Source organism: Fukomys damarensis, unplaced genomic scaffold (assembly GCF_012274545.1).
Source record: "Fukomys damarensis isolate Sample0158 unplaced genomic scaffold, DMR_v1.0_HiC HiC_scaffold_5, whole genome shotgun sequence".
NCBI classification, from domain to species: Eukaryota; Metazoa; Chordata; class Mammalia; order Rodentia; family Bathyergidae; genus Fukomys; species Fukomys damarensis.
In genome coordinates this window covers 44,635,398-44,649,387 of record NW_022900917.1, presented here as the reverse complement: position 1 = coordinate 44,649,387, position 13,990 = coordinate 44,635,398, and the positions used below count along the sequence as shown (strand labels likewise).

General features: G+C 38.6%; 1 protein-coding gene across 4 annotated transcripts in view; it reads left to right on the top strand.

The window, feature by feature from the left end:
* The first annotated feature begins 1,439 nt into the window (after window positions 1-1,439).
* Dnajc5b (DnaJ heat shock protein family (Hsp40) member C5 beta) overlaps window positions 1,440-13,990 on the top strand; it is an 88,250-nt gene continuing 75,699 nt past the window's right edge. For 2 of the 4 annotated variants that reach the window (XM_010611440.1, XM_010611444.2), the window contains exons 1-2: window positions 1,440-1,551; window positions 3,113-3,210. The gene's annotated coding sequence lies outside the window, so the exon portion shown is untranslated. Of the gene's footprint in view, window positions 1,552-2,530; window positions 2,657-3,112; window positions 3,211-13,990 lie in introns of all 4 variants that reach the window. The other 2 variants (XM_010611441.1, XM_010611442.1) reach the window with 2 other exon arrangements.

Sequence of the window (13,990 nt, the reverse complement as noted above, 5' to 3'; positions counted from 1 at the left end):
AGATTAAAATAATATGTAAAAATGGCTTCTAAATGCTGAAGCATGATATAAAATGTTAGTTTTTGCTATTTAAAAAGTACAATATATTTTCCTCTCTTGAGGGATTCTGAAAGCACAATTTCTTGATTCAGATACAAATTGTCTCAGGCAACCCAGATAATTATTTTGAAACCATAATGTTGTTGGGTAGTTCTTTTAGAAATAGCTCAACAGGATTGGGGATTTAGCTCAGTGGTACCAGCACCTGCCTTGCAAGCACAAGGACCTGAGTTCAATCCCTGGTGTGGCAGGGGATAGCTCAACAAACAAAAGTATTCTAGGTCTTTCTTGTTTCTAACAAAGAATTGGACAAGACAAGCCAAGAATGATGCCAAAAGTTTATTTTAAAATGAGGGGTGAAAGGTAAGGGAAGAACTAGCTCTGTAGAGCAAACTTAGGCCAAACAGGGTGAAAAGGATAAAATTAACAAAAGTTATACACACAGGGCAATAGCAAGCTCCTCTTGGCTTCTCTTTTCTTTTATGCCATTTACATCTGTTTGGAACTCCTGAGAAGTTCTACATAAGGGGTCTTGAGAATATTCTTGCTCCACCCTGGAATCTTATAATTGAGAGGTCCTGCTTATTTCTCCAGCCAGCTTGGCCAGGCCCTACCTCCTGTATCAATAAGGGAATAATAATGTGTAGAAAAAGCAAAATATGTGAAAGAAAGAAGAATGAAATTGTTTTGAGAATTTATGTCTTTACTGATTGTTCCTTCCTGACCCCTCAGCAAATAGCAGGAGCTGATATGGCATTGCAGGAAACACAGATTCTTTGTATTTATTTAAACTTTGTTGCTTATTATCAAACGTCAGTGAAAATATTGGTTGCTCAGAAATCACAGTACTTTTTATTCTAGTATTGGTATGGGGGCTCAAGATTTGTGAGTGTAGGCTAAGACCAGAGCCAGCTATTCCTGGTATTTATAGGTTGTCAGAAAAACTGAGACTATTTTCTCCCACATCATCTGAATGATTGCTTGTCATGGTTAGAGTCAGGTAAAATTCAAGTGTTTAACAGAAAGCCCCGATGTTGACCATATCCAGAAAGAAGGATGTGAATGTAGTGTGGCCAGGAAGGCTGTGGAACAACACTGAGGGTCCCTGGGTTCTAGTAGGATCTGTCACTTCACCAACAGGTCCTCGATTATCTTCCTCTGTAAAATAAGGGGGTTAAGAATCTAGTCACTAGTCAGTATCCAAGATTTCCTCCCTCAGTAAGATCACATGATTCTGTGAGGCAGTTTATGACTTGCCAGGGATCTTCCTTGAGCTCCCTAGCAAGATTTTTTAGTGATAGAATAAATGGAAATTAAGGGACTGTCCAGGATGCTCTCTGCTGGATCTGGGGAAGAACAAGGATTCCACTCTATGACATCATAATATCCAGCCCAGCCCTGATCTCAACATTGGAGAAGGAAAAGTAACAGAGGTTCAGGGATCAACAGAGCAGAGGTGGAAAGCTATCTGAAGGACATGGAAGGAATCAGTCACCTATGCCTCCATTTCAGGTACATACCATTTGCTAAGCTCAGAACAGAACATGGATGGTGTCTAAAAGAAAAGAAGGAGAGGTCCACAAAATGAGTGTATCTCCAGGCTTAGGAAGAACATTACAGGCATGGAGGTTGTGTCACAGATATCTTTGGGTAATATATTGTTCCTATGGAGTGGACAGAAGACCAAAGGGAGTCCCAGCAGAGACAAACTGTGATACATTTTTCCAGTAGATAGTCAGGCTTATCAGAGAGCTGAACCACAGAGACATTCAAGGACACTTCCAAAGTTCTTACTCCCTCCCTGGCCTCTCCTCAAGTATAGGGAATATGAGAACAACACAGGTATCTCAAGTGGTCAGTGCAAAACTACTTTCTTAAAGTACTTCTTATTTGTTGTTTAGTAATATTCTTCTATGTAGATGTTCTTCTTTTCTTTCGTTTTTGGTACCGAGGATTGAACTCTACCAGGCATGCACAGCACCACTGAGCTACATCCCCAGCCCTGGATGTATTTCTTTTAATAGCTTCTCCCCTGAATGACAGGAAAAGAGTAAACTAAGAAAAAAGTTGAGGAAAGGAAGATAATACAAAAACTACAAAGAAAAGTAATGAGGTAGAAAAAAATGTACTATCCATTTAGCAACTAGATTAATTCTAAAGAGTAGTTTTGAAATTTCAAGCCTTCAAAGGCAAAAGGCCACAGTGAAAGGCCTCATGTTTGAAAAGCCAAACAGTTCAGCTGGAACCATCTACAACTCCTCCCCTTCTAAGGGACTTGTGCCAATGAAATCATTGCTGGGGATGCAGACATTTCTTTTTTTTTTTTTTTCCTTGCCTTGGGGTTTTGGCTTCTAAAGAATTTGTTTCTTCCTGGAATCTTGAGACCCAGAGAGGCTCCAAGTGACAGCAAAATAGCTGTTCTGTTTACTAGTTGGGCGGAGCTCAGTGTTGGTGCCAGGCCCTGACTCATCTCCATTTGTTCTCCCTTGAGTCTTAGCACAAGCAGACCCCAGAGTCAGCACAGGACAGTTCAGGCAGGCTTGTTGAATGTTGCCTGCAAGATGAGAATTTGCTGTGCTACTCCCTCAGTGGAAGAAGCAGTCCAGTGTTCTGACAGGTAGATCATTCACCCACAGGGGACCCCAGGGGCAATAGACAAGGGAAGAAAGAGGTCTAATATTCATGGGGCACAATTTTAATGCTCTCTGGCCTCCAACAATTCATGAATAAATATATCACAGCGGTAAGGTCAATACTCTCATAGTCTATAAAAGTAGCAATAATTCAGAGCATGTAAATCATGGAGAGTTCCAGATAAAAACAAAATGTGCTGCTTGTACATTAACTTTATAGCACATATTTAACTTCCATCTAGAGGAGTTACTATGGTTTTCACATTTAGATTATGGCCCAACCTCTTAAGACCTTGAAAATTAAAATTTCATTGGTCCTTTTAGACCTCATTCATTTTTATAGTCAATGAAAACGAAGTTTAGACTTAACCTAAAATAATATCCACAAAAAACAGTGTCCTAACTCATCTACATTTATTGACTGTAATGTTCTCTGACAGTTGTGATAGTCATATGCCACAGAATTTTTGAATTGCTGGGAACTAAAAGATTATCCACTCCAATACCTCCATTTCTAGATAAAGACATCAGCACAGGGGTAAGTGTCTTGCTTAGTGCTGGGAACTGAACCTTTCGTCAGTACTCTCAATCACAGCCTAGTGGTTTTTCTAAAACACTTTATCCTCCATTCATGTTCAATGAATTTATTGGTTAATATTTAAACTATGTTAATTTCCAAGTTGGAATATTCTAAAATGAAGGTAACTCCTTTTCTTACCTTGTTGTGGTTAATGGCAAATACAGGTACTCAATGAAGGTCACTACAGCCTCTCAGCCATCTGAAGCTCCAGACAAAATAAGCTTTGGCTAAAGTCAAGATAAGGCATCCACAACATGTCCAGGGGGCTAAGAAAACAATAAAAATAAATCTAGGGAAATTGACAAGCTATTGTGCCTTGAAGCCTGATTAGTAGTAGACCATTAAACAAAAAGAGCATTTATGCAATGTATAAACTTTTTTGCTTTGTAATAAATATACAGTATGTCTTCCTATGGCTTTGTCTTTTCCAGTTCAAGTAGACATACTTTACTTGTGAATATGTGAACATATACCTGCTCGTGTACACATGAGTAAACACTTTATCTGATAGGTGAGAGGCTATTATACATATCACTAGTAGCCAACTTAATCTTCTTACCTACCACAGCTGTTAGACCAGCCTTCTCTGACTTATCCCATGAATGCGTATTTCATTTGGAATCATAATTTATATTCTATATATGTCTTGCTCTCCAATTAATTGGCAAACTTGAGCCTAGGCACTTCCTGGACATAAGTTCTCACATTTTCCAACTGAATTCATTATACATGTAGTAATTTGTGTCCAAGGATACAAATTCTGAAAGAACACGAAGTAAAATGAAGAATTATTTAAGATAAACATAGTCCTAATTTGCATAGTTGTCAGCCCCACCATCGACCTTAAAAGATCCTATTGATATTTCCTAGGCTATTAGATTGGTTTCAGCCAACTGAAAAGTGTTCTTCCTAAAAAGATGTCACATATATTTCTGCAGATTTTCTTTAGTAAAAGAAAATTATGAAATAATTATCAACAGGAAAAACATTTAATCATGGCACAGAGTTTAAACAGAGCTGTGGTAATATCTCTTAGCTTCCATATTCATTTCAAAAATTATGTAATATTTCAGGTCATTTTACACATAGTACAGCATTTAACAATCAGAAAGCTAGTTGTGAAAAACAGAGGAATAAAAGAAGTTTTAGTTTCAGCTTCTTCATTATGGTTTTGAAGTCTCAACATCATCCAGTAAACTAAAACACAGGTATGCCAAGTAAACTTTTGAAAATTTCACATCAAATTATCCAAGGAGATGCAGCCTGACAAGTCTTATTTATGAGCCCTGGGAGAAAAGAGGGGGAAAAAATTTAAAAAAAAAAAAAAAGAAAAAAAAAGAAAGCTGCTTCTCCAGAGAACCTGAGACATTTGATTCTATTTCCATCACCACCTGGCTGCTTGGCATTTGGCCACACTTGGATCTCTGACACATGCAAGGCACTCCTCTACATCTTAGCGCAGCTTCCATGCCTACTCCCCTAAGAATTGTGCAAGGAGGCCTTTGTAACCTGAGGCCTGTGGTGTCTGGAAAGGAATGTGATCCAGAGCCAACGGGCGTTGCTGCCACTAGGGTCATGAAGGAGTTTCTACTATTTACTCCATGCCCTTGAGAACTTCAGAAGGAGAAAGGTATGGTCTAAAGCAAGTGAGGAAATTGAATCTTCAGCAAAACTACAAAGCAAGCGTCATAGTGCCTTTCCCCATCTTTGCTAGCCTCCAGAGCTTGCTTCTCACTGTCACCCAGAGACTGATCGACTTTTGAGCCACTCCTTCTATTCCCAGTTGTACCCCCATTGAAAACTACAAGCTATAGGCCTTGTTACTCCAGTGCACTACAGAGGGAAAGGAGAGATCCTAGCAGGGGATCCTTTTTAAATAATAATGTTGATGGGAAAGTCCCAGGTGCTGGTGGCTGGACAGCCAGGGAAATCTTATAGTGAGGGGCCTATTAACAATCAGCATCACACAGCACAAACACAGCTTTCTATTTTTCTCCTCTTCTCTCCACAGACATCTTTCTCCATCATGACAAGAACGCAGTTCAGCTACCATTTCACTTGGGGTTGTCCCACTTCCTCTGACTGGGGAATAATAGAATCAAGAGCTGAATCACAAATACCTTCCAAATTGCCCAAACGTTGTGATGGCCATGCCAGCAGAACTAATGAAAAGGATGTGAAAGATTTTCCTCCGCTTTGCCATTGCTTTTCAGTACTATTAAAATAACTGTAAATGATAAGTTCTGTATTTTATTTTACCAATATGAACTAAAAGAGGTCCCAGGAAAATGAATTTAACCCATTGACAACTAGATTAAATAATTAATTCATTTTTGCAGTGCTGGGCCATGAGCATGTGGGGCAATTGTTACGTTAGCATATGTTGCTTTCTGTGTTAGGGACCAATATTGTTTCAACATGGCATTGCTGGTCACACTATGTCCTTTCACAGAGTTTATTGCCTATTCTTCTTTCTACCTTCCCTCCCCCAAATTCACAATGAGTTTCAATCAAATTTGTAGTTTTTAAAAACTTATTTTGCACCTGGGACTGTACTAGGCACTGTGACAACAGCAACATTAAATACTTGGCATACACTAGGCTCCTTAAAAGTTAGAAATTTAGTTAGGGAGATGAGATGTACACCTGCAAATTCAAAAGCAAAGAAGGAACTGGTAAACTATGTGAAAAATGTGCACACTGTGGACTTCAAAGTGCCTCAGGGGTTCAGAGCAAAGAACAGGAGAAGTTATTTGGAGTGTTCATGTTGATGGCCATTGGAAAATGGAGGAATCTTGAAGGAAGATAAACAGTATAACTGACTAAACCAAACTTAGGGAGGACACTTGTGACAGTTTTGGCCGTGGCAAGATGGACTTTCTTCTCTCACTCACTGATCACTCTCCCTTTGCTTTTACGACTCTGCCTGCCCAGCAAACAATTTGCATATTTTTTGTTGGAACATGGAAAACAGATGTCAACTGTATAGGCACCAGGATGAAGTGACCTGAGCAGTGGTTGCTGTGCAAGGTGCTATATGCTGTAGCTAGTGCTGTGTCAGAACTTAATTGTGCACTCCTGCTTTCTGAGTTAGCACCCTAGCCTAAAAATATCCCCAGCTGAATTCATTCTTTCCTCCAGCGTGCTTCCTTTTGTGATTCTCACCTTAGCCAGTGACCTCTCTGTATTCCCAGGTACTTCTGGTGAGAAGTTGGTGTCCTCTCTTATTCCTGGGTCTATCTCTGTTTTCCCTTGCATTTGATCATCAGGGTCACATTTTCAGAGCTCCACATGTCTTTTGAATCTAGTACTTCCAGCCAGATCTTCCTGCTGCTACCTGGTCCAGCTCTCATCATCTTTCCCCAAGATCATTCATCTCCCCACCTACAGCCCTTTGTACTCCATTGGTCACGCCTTACTAAAATATAGAGACTGTTACTCCCCAATTTAAAAACTGGTTCACATTTCCCGCTTTGCTTCCAAAATAAGGACTAAACTCATTCCCTTAGATTTCAAAGGCGTGGGCTGGCGATTTAGCTCAGTGGTTCGGTGGCCTGCCTTGCAAGCGCAAGGACCCGAGTTTGATTCCCAGTACCAAAAAAGAAAAAGATTTCAAAGGCCTTTGCCCTTTCTAGCTTTGTTGTACTACCCATTCTCCAATTCTTCGCCACCCGTATACACCAGATGGATTCAGTGTCATGGTTTATGTCTAGATATCCTCTCAAAACCTGCTTTGAGGTGCTGATAGGTGAGACTTTTGGAAGGTAATTGAATTATGGTGCTATCTAGCTGACTTACTTCCTAATAAGGAGAAGGGGGGGAGGCTGAGCAAAAAGATTGGTTACTGGGGGTGTGGCTTAGACAGGATTATCTTCCTCCTCAGATCCTCCTTTAACTTCTCTGCTTCATGTCTGCCATGCGGTGAGCAGCCCTCCGCTGCTGTGCTTCTCGACCATGTCATCTTGTCTTAGAGCCATCCAGCTATGGACTGAAACTTCTACAGTCTGTGAGCCAAAATAAACTTCTCCTCCTGCAGGTTGTGGGCATTAGGTATTCTGTCCCAGTGATGAGAGAAAGTGACTGAGACATCAGATACTTTCAATTTTCCAGTGCAGCACTTTCTTGCTTCCATTGTCTTCCTTAAACACTGTTCCTTATACAATTTCTTTAGCATTTTTTATATTTGAACTCTTCTGGGATTCCCATCTCTCTCTTCGCTACCTCTGTTATATATGACATTATCTCATAAGTTTCTTATTATTTATGACTCTTTACCCTGAAAGAACAAGCCAGGCAGAATTTGAAGACGTGGACAGAGGAGGTAGAAGAAAGTTTAGAGAGTCAGAGAGAAAAGAACTATTAGCCCAAGAAACTGAACAGTGGACAGAAGTTAGTGGAAATTGAATCTGAGTGGAAAGGAAGGAACATGAAGAAAAAGGCAAAGGTCAAGACTGAGGGGCTGGCCCTCCTAAGAGATTGGCTTTTTTTCTTTTTGATTAAGTTCAACAGGCAGGTTTGAATAGATATAGCAGGATAGTGAAAAGGTGTTGTTTGCATTTTAAAGAATGCATTTCAAGAAGAAAAGAAGGGACTGAAGAAAGACTGGAGAAAGGGCTGCCAGTTAGGAGCTTGGCTAAGTAACAGAGGGATGATGAACTTGGTCTAGGGTAGTAACAGCAGGAAAATGGAAGACAGTACACCTTCAAAAGGCAGAGAGCTTTCAAAAAGAGAAATGATTAGGCCTAGTTGAGTGATTGAGCATGGATTAAACAGAAAAGATGAGTGAAGGAAGACCCCCAGATTTCTGGTGATGCCAAGAAAGGCCCAGAAATGACACAGTATATTGCACAGTATCATTTATTGCAAATGCCCTGCTAAGGAGACTGGATTTTACCTTGTAGAAAAGAGGAAGTAATAAGAATTTCTTAGAAAAACCCACATTTTTTTAAAGAGTACACTGGAGGTAGTGCAACAGACAGCCTGGAGAAGGAAGGACTGGTTGCAGGTGGGTGAGAGAGCAATGACTGTTGAGGTAAGGTGATCAGTGCCAACAGCGCATGGTTACTTCAAGCCGCAGTCCTGACTCAGTCCTGGAGATCCCACCCCAAACATAGTTCAATGAAAAATATGAGAATGTTTTAATTGAAAAGTTATATGTACATGCAGTAAAAAAATATTAGCAGTATTAAATGCTGAGCTACGAAAAACAATTCTCCCTCCCATCTCAGATCCCAGTCTTTCTCCTCCATGGAGCTAAAAGTATATGTTCCAGAAATGTTTTATGCACACAGAAATGTGCATATTATAGACTGTGCTCTCACATGTTTATGTATGTGTGTATACATAGAGATCTATTTCCTTTTTACATGAGAGTATTATACATACTCTGCTATGCTTTGCTTTAAAAAACTTGTTCCACTATATATTTATTTTTAATTGAGCTTTAATTTATGTAAAATAAAATTCATATATTTTACATGTAGTCAGACTTTTTTGATGGTTTATATACCTCAATAGCTGCCAAGATATGAAACATTTCTATCACTCCAATAAATTTGTTCTATGTCTCTACTTTTTGTACCACATAGGCAGTCACCAATTTTTTTGCTACCATAGGTTAGTTTTTTTCCTCTGAGAATTCATATAATGAAATCACACCGTATGCAGTCCAATTCCTTTTTTTCTTTTTAGTCAATGTAATGTTTTGAATTTCATCCATGTTGTGTCTATCTCTATTTTGTTCCTCATTGCTGGAAAATATTCCCTTGTATGGGAACCATTACAAATCATTACAATATGTGACCTTTCCCATTCCATTTTGTGAAATGAAGAGTCAAATGAATTAAAATTGAAATTCAGAGAACAAATTTGAGATTCCGAAATGAGATAGGGGCAGAAAATGCTAGAATTTTGTCGGTAGTCAAAATGGGCTATTTTGTAGTCAAGAAAGTGGCCTATGGGGGGCCTTTACATTGGGGCATATGCAGAGGTAGAATGAGGGTGTGAGATGATCTGTGTAAATGAGGACCACAGGATAGGTACCCTCAGGGATCTGAGTGTATGTCCATATTTCCCTGGGAAGGATTGGTCTTGATGCCTCCTGTGGGTAACTGCTGTTGTCAGACTTATCGTTTTTGATGACTATATTTGTACTGTGCTTTCTTGAGTTCATCCTCTGTGGTTCTTGAATCAAACCTGCAACATTATTGGCTTGTATGTCTGTTTATGAACCACTTCTTTCTGCAATTCAGATCTTCCAGCTATTTCTCTGTGAATGTAGTTCTTTTCCTTCGAGAATGCTTCTGGTGCTTGCCTTTAGGAAGGTCCTCAAAGCCTGACATCTTTGGATCTAGGTGTGTTTCTGTGTTCAGGCCAAGGGATTCCTTGGGTTTTTTCTCTTTAACCATTGAAATGTTTTCTATTATAGCATTTTTATATATCCGCTTCATTCTCCTTGATGTCTGGCAGTGGACATATAAGTAAAATATGCTTTGTGAAGTGCTCTTGCCTATCTTCATCCTTGTCTACAATGCTCTGCTCCTGAAGAGCTTACTATTTCAAACCACTGATTAACCTCCTTCCATCTTTTTCCCCCACAATTATCTCCTTTCATCTCAGAAGTAACAGAACTCCCTCTGCAGCCATATGAATTTAGTGCATCTTTCCTTTTCCCCAGAATCATCTGTGATTGTATCATCAGTTTGTCTTATCAGATCTACACTCCTTGAACAAGAAATCAGTCTTTGCTCTAAAATAGTAAAACACACTGTCCAGACTCCTGTACTTATCCCACTACATCAAGCATTCTGGTCATAAAATAGAAAATATCACAGCTTAACTGGCAATCAAGTCTTTTTTTTTTGTTGGTACCGGGGATTGAACTCGGGTACTTGCGCTTGCAAGGCAGGCCACCAAACTGCTGAGCTAAATCCCCAGCCTGGCAATCAAGTCTTTGTAACTCAGAAGTTTGAGCATTTTATCTCCTATTACCTTCATAGTGTAAATTGTGTTTGTTTATTTGTTTTTGGTACCTGGGATCTAACTCAGGTCCTTGTGCTTGCGAAGTAGGCACTAGAACCACTGAGATAAATCTCTGGCCCTACAGTATAAATTTTAATAGACCTTTTCTTTCTCCCCAACTCAGATTTCAGTTGAAAGTCTTCATGTGGAGATAAGTCTTCTGCTGACCAGATGGTGGATAGTCTTTGTAGACTTCATAGTATTCTTTGATGGGTGTCCATTGTCTGAATCAAAGTCTTCACTAGAAAACCATTGGGTCCTGTGACACCATCTAAAGCCAACTGTTCATTTTTTACATCTTTTTTTTTTTTCTTGAAAGTCATGACCTACACAAGAAGAGGTAAATACCACCTTTAGCAGGCACTTTCTTCCTATATAGAAATTTAAAGGAACTGAACATGCAGTTTTTTTCTGACTACCTTTCTTCTTTCCTTAAAATCATTTAAAGTCACATTCATGTCAACAGGAAGCAGCACATCTGCAGGCTGATTCATCAGGATGGGCTTGCTCTGTCCCTCCTCTGCCTCTAAACCTCTTCTTCCCTCTGCTGGTAAGGACAACTCCTCTAACCCCACAAAGGTGGAAAGAACCTCCCTGTCCTTCCCTCCTCCCCCCCTCCCCCCTCCTCTTCCTCCCCCTCCTTCAGGGTCTTCCTTTTCTTTTGTGGCATACTTTTCTTTGCCAACTTCTTGAGATTGCTTATAGCTTTTCTCCCTATGCCAGGAATCTTGTGCCAGCTTTCTTCTAGGCCCATGCTTGCAGGAGTTTTTTGCCACTACTATAAGCTGTAGAAAGGCAGTTGTGGAGTGCTCTCTTTACCCTGTTCAGCAGAAACCCTATCAGTGATTTTATCATAGTTAAAGAATGGTAAAACCATAGTACAAACAATATAATTCTTAAATTTTACAGAGCCATTCAAACAAAAAATAATTACAAATGTAAATTTCAAATGTCTTTCCACACGAGTGCGCACAACACACACACACACACACACAGAGTTAAAAATTTTGCTTTTGGTAGATGAAGTATTCCTTCTGAACAACATATTATGGGCAGTACTCCCTGTCCTTAACACAATTTCAAATATCTTTAATAGATCAATTTTTTTGCTTAGTTTTAAAATAAGAGAAATAACAATCATAAAAATGATTTTATTTTATTTTTTTCTTTTTATTGAGTTTATTGGTACACTTTAGATATATAATACACTTACATTGATTATTGGGACCTTATAGCTTTACATGACAGGACTTGGTTTTCATTTTCTCCCCTTGTTCCTGCCCTCCCTTCACCCCTTCCTCCCCTCCCCATTTAAAAACACTTTATTTCCATTTTTTCCTTTTCATATTTTTTCCCTTATTACCTTTCCCCTACCCTTCCCACTTTCCCTACAAATTTAGCACTTTTCTTTCTATTTCACATTGTTAATTATCTCATTAGGATCTTGTATACTATTATACTGTTTCACACCAGAGAAACTATTCAGTATTTACATATGTGTGACTTATTTATTTCACTTAGGAGTATATCCTCAATATGTATCCATTTACCTATGAATGAATCTAATTTCTCATTCTTTATGGCTGAGTAGTATTCCATTTTATAGAAAAACCACATCTTCTTTATCCAGTTTCCAACTGTTGGGCAAATAGGCTGTTTCCAAGTTTTAGCTATTACAAACTGTGCCACTATAAACATAGGTGTGCATATATCACTGTGATATGATTCTTTTAATTCTTCTGAAAAGATACCGAGCAGAGGTATAGCTGGGTCAAATGGAACTGCTAGTCCCAGCTCTTTGAGGTATCTCTGTATTGATTTCCACAGTGGTTGCACCAGTCTGCACTCCCACCAACAATGGAGAAGGTCTCCTTTCTCCCCACAACACCGCCAACATTTGCTATTGTGTGATTTCTTGATAGCAGCCATTCTTTGTGGGGTGAGGTAGAATCTTAGTGTTGTTTTTATCTGCATCTCTTGAATGACCAGTGATGTGGAACATTTTTTCATATATTTACTTGCTGCTTTTATTTCTTTGTCTGAGAAATATCTGTTCATTTCACATGCCCATTTTGGAATTTTGTCTTATAGTTGGGGGGGCTGATTATTTTGAGTTCTTTATATATTCTAAATAATAGTCCTCTGTCTGAGGAGCAGTTGGTAAAAATTTTTTCCCACACTGTAGGTTGTCTCTTAGTTCTGTTGATGGTTTCTTTTGCAGTGCAGAAGTATCAATTAAATTGAGAAGTCTTTTGGTGGAGTTTTTTAGGTCTTCAATGTAGAGTATCATATTGTCAGCAAATACTGACAGTTTAACTTCCTCCTTTCCTATCTTTATTGCTTTAATTTCTTTCTCTTATCTAACTGTTATGGCTAATGTTTCCAGAACTATATTGAAGAGGAGTGGTGATAGTGGGCATCCTTGTCTTGTTCCTGATTTTAACATGAAGGTTTTCAGTTTTTGGCCATTTAATGTGATGTTGGCTGTTGGTTTTTCATAGATAGCCTTTATTAAGTTGAGATATAGACTATCTATTCCAATTTTTTGCAGGGTTTTTATCATGAATGGGTGTTGAGTTTTATCAAATGCTTTTTCTGCATCTATTGAGAGGATCATATGGTTTTTGTCCTTGACTTTGTTAATATAGTGTATTACATTTATTGACTTATTATGTTGAACCATCCTTGCATCCCTGGAATAAATCCAACTTGGTCAGGGTGTATGATCTTCTTGATGATCCTCTGTGTTCTGTTTGCTAGTATCTTATTAAGGATTTTTGCATCTATTTTCATTAAGGAGATTGGCCTGTAGTTCTCTTTTTTAGTTGCATCTTTCCCTGGTTTGGGAATCAAAGTGATACTTGCTTCCAGGAATGAGTTTGGAAGTATTGCTTCCCTTTCAATTTCATTGAAAAGTTTGAAGCGTAATGGCAGTAGTTCTTCTCTAAATATCTTGTAAAATTCAGCAGTGAATCCATCAGGACCTGGGCTTTTCTTTGTTGGCAAGTTTTTAATTGCATTTTCAATTTCACTGATTGTAATTGGGGTGTTTAAAATATTTTTAACTTCTTTGTTCAACTTTGGTAATTCATAAGTGTCTAGAAATCTGTCCATTTCTTCTGTGTTTTCCATTTTATTAGAGTACAGTTTCTCAAGTAGGTATTGACTATCCTCTGGATTTCTGTTGGATCTGTTGTGACTCCACCTTTTTCATTCCTAATTGCGTGGATATGTGCCTTTTCTTTCCTTTTTTTTTGAAAAGGTTAGCTAAGAGTTTATCAATTTTATTTATTCTTTCAAAAAACCAACTCTTTGATTCATTTATTTTTTGTATTGTTTTCTTAGTTTCCATTGATTTGATTTCTGCTCGGATCTTTATAATTTCCTCTCTTGTTCGAGCTTTGCGTTTTTCTTGCTCTTGTTTTTCTAGGAGTCTAAGATTCATTGTTAGGTAGCTCACTTGAGCTTGCTCTGTTTTCCTAGTGTGGTCATTCAGTGCTATGAATTTTCCATGTAGAACTGCTTTCATTGTGTCCCATAGATTCCTGTATGTTGTAATGGCATTTTCATTTATTATTGTAAAAACTTTCTGATTTCTTATTTAATTTCTTCTGTGATCCATTGATTGTTCAGGAGAGTGTTGTGCAATTTCCATGTGTTTGTGAAGTTCCTGTGGTTTCTTACGCTATTGCTCTCCAGCTTAATTGCACTGTGATGT